We start from the raw sequence: 3,509 nt of genomic DNA, 5'->3' as shown, positions 1-3,509 counted from the left end.
ATAAAAGAGCATCATGTCTTATCATATCATAACATATCATATCCTAAAAGAGCATCATGTCATATCATATCATAACATATCATATCCTAAAAGAGCATCATGTCATATCATATCATAACATATCATATCATAAAAGAGCATCATGTCATATCATATCATAACATATCGTATCATAAAAGTATATGTAAGATGTCTTTCAAAAACATGCATCATGTCATGTGCAAGATGTCTTTTAAGAAAAACATATCATATAATACTTAAATATAATCTCAACATGAGGGCCCAGCTATGTACCACATAACATAAATGCGCGCAATCCCTAGGACGGGGTAGCTAGTCCCGAACCTACTAGGGAACTTGGTCCGTACTACGACCGTCGACCTAGGGGCGAACTAAAGAGCCCATCCCTTGGACACTAAGGTCCGGTACAAGCCATATAAAAAAGTAAAGTAGCATGTCATATTTACTTATCATATCATGAACTGTACTCTCAGTCCCAACTAATAGCGAAGCAACTCTTAGGCCTTTACTTGTCATATCATAAAGAGTGCTCTTAATCCCAACTAATAGGGAAGCATCTCTTAGGCCTTTTCTTGTCATATCGTAAAGCATGCATACTTGAGCATATAGCCCATCATAAGAGTCATTAGCATGCATGATTCATAAGCATACATAAATGAGCATATAACATATCATAGGGAAACATAATCATGCATGGAAAACATTAACTATCATCTCCTAATTCATATCATAGCATGTGAGACACATAGTAAATCATAATTGGGTCTCTAACCCTAATTCCATGGAGTGGCCGAAACATGCAAGGTATTGTCCCAGGCTACAAGCAACATAAAAGCATATGAACCCTAAACCAACTTCATAGCACTTATCATAAAGAACATCATGAGCATGTTTAGTTTAGGTTCTAAGCTTCCTAGGTCTTTTAATCTTGTTATGGCCGAAACTTGCCAAGCATGGATCTTGGTTACAAGTAACATAAAAGCATGTAAACCCTAAACCAACTTCATATCATATACCATAAGGAACATCATGAGCATGTTTAGTTTAGGTTCTAAGCTTCCTAGGTATTTTAATCATGTTATGGCCGAATGTTTAAGGAGCATGAAACTAATTCTAAGTAACATACAAGCATAAGAATATCAAGCTAACTTCATATCATATCATAAGGAAAACCATGAGCATGTTAGATTTGATTTTAAGCTTTCTTAGACCCTTAATCCCATCATGGCCGAAACCCTAAAGTGGGATGCATCTAGGTTCCAAGCAACATGCGAGCATGAAAACACTAAGTAATCTTCATACCATATCATAAGAAAAGTCATGAGCATGATAGATTAAATTTTAAACTCTCCTAGACCTTCATTTCTATCATGGCCGAAACCCTAAAACCCTAAAGTGGCATGCATTTAGGTTTCAAGCAACATACAAGTATGAAAACACTAAGAAATCTTCATACCATATCATAAAGAAAGTCATGAGTATGATAGATTAAATTTTAAACTCTCCTAGGCCTTCATTTCTATCATGGCCGAAACCTACTAGGCACAGATCTAGATTTCAAGCAACATAAAAAAAATATTAGAATTCTAAACAAAACTCATATCCTAAGTTACATATCATAAGGGATATCGTGAGCATGTTTAGTTAGGTCTTAAGCTTTCCTAGGTCTTTTATTCATGCCTTGGCCGAAAGTTTAAAGAATATGAATCTAAGTTCTAAGTAACGTACAAGCATAAGAACACTAAACTACTCTCCTATCATAGGGTACATATCATAAGAAACGTAGTGAGCATGTTTAGTTTAGGTCTTAAGCTTCCTTAAGTTTTTTTTTTTATACTTTGGTGGCCGAAAGTTTCAAGAAGCAGCCCTAGATTTTTCAGCAATCTAAACTCATGGAAAAACACATGAACTACTTGTACCGCAGGTGAAGGGATACTTACTTCCTCTTGCTTGGTTTTTTTTTTCTTAAAAGAAGGTACCCTTGTGAAGAGGAAGAAGAAAGCTTCTCCTTCTAGTTCTCCCTTTTTGCTTCTCTTGATTATAAGGAGTAGATCTTGAGGACTTCTTCTTGTGAATTAGTTTTCTTAGGGAGAAAACATTAGCTTGGGATTCGGAAATGGGAGAGGGGAGAGTTTTAGGTCTCGGTGGAGGATGAAGAAGGAGAAAGAAGGAGGAGGAAGAAGAAGGAGGAAGAAGTAGCCATCCTTTCTTTCCCTTCTCTTCTCTCATTCCTATTTATCCGCAATGAGGAAAAAGGGAAAAAAAGTCACAATTCATCCCCTTGATTCCTCTATTCCCTCACCCTCATTCATTCTCACGAAAATAGAAAGAAGAAAGAAGAAAAAGGCAACTTGTCTTTTGCTTGCTTCTTCTCTTAACCAAGAGAAAGAGGAGGAAAGCTACTTGACATTTTCTTGCTTCCTTACTTAATCATACTCTTGCTTTTAACAACAAATTTCCATTCTTTGCTAATCACATATCATTCATGACTCTATTGGTTATCATACATCAATTTAGCTTTATCTATTATGAGGGGTTCAAGGTTCAAGCCTTAACTTCTCTATCTTTTTATTTCTTTTTGGTTCTATTTCCCTTTTCCTTTTATTCTAAAAGATAATACCCATATTGTAACGACCCAACTCCTGGGTACTAGGCTATGAGCCGGATCGCTACATTAACTACTGGAACTACTGTGCCGTACTGTGCGGAAAACTAGGTAAAATAAAATTTTCACTAACTGACTCTTTTAATCTGATAACTGATGCACCCATGCTGTTATAAGGAAGGATTCAAGACCCTTTCCGGTTGGTGTACATGTGCTAAGGAGAATGCTTGACCTCCCATCTGAGCTAGTAACTCAAACTAACTTCCCAGCTAGCTGCTGATCGATCCACGGATCGATCAATCTTACTGCGATTCTGTGCCCTGCTGGATCGGTCTACGGAACGATCCAGCAGAGGCTGGATCGGTCGGCAGACCGATCCAGGTGTGTCTGGATCGGTCTGCAGACCGATCCAGGCGCTGAGATGCCTACTGTTCGATGCTGGATCGGTCGGCTGACCGATCCATGCACCTGGAAATTTCCTCCGAGGCTACTGTATCGAGCTGGATCGGTCGGCTGACCGATCCAGTGGAACAGCTCAGACCCTGATCGGTCTGGGCACCGATCAGTGTCTGATTTCACTCGAGAGTTCTGATTTCAGCACTTTGGCGTGCCAAAACATCACACAATAGTTCTAAAACAATGAAGATACATTCTAGCATATAAGTACTAATGTTCTAAACATGATAAGCTAACAAAACATAGTTACTAAGCTAGAACAATTAGTAACAAGACTAAGTATCAAACTAGACATGATAAGTGCTAAACTGAAATAAAAACGTATAGATCCCAAGGATCTTTATTCCAGACCCCTTGCACACACACATCATCGTAGCATCGCCCTCCAGCCTCCGCTAATCCACTTTTCTTTTACCGGTATCTGCAG

Source organism: Zingiber officinale, chromosome 5A (genome assembly GCF_018446385.1).
Source record: "Zingiber officinale cultivar Zhangliang chromosome 5A, Zo_v1.1, whole genome shotgun sequence".
NCBI classification, from domain to species: Eukaryota; Viridiplantae; Streptophyta; class Magnoliopsida; order Zingiberales; family Zingiberaceae; genus Zingiber; species Zingiber officinale.
Note: the sequence above shows the minus strand (reverse complement) of the source record.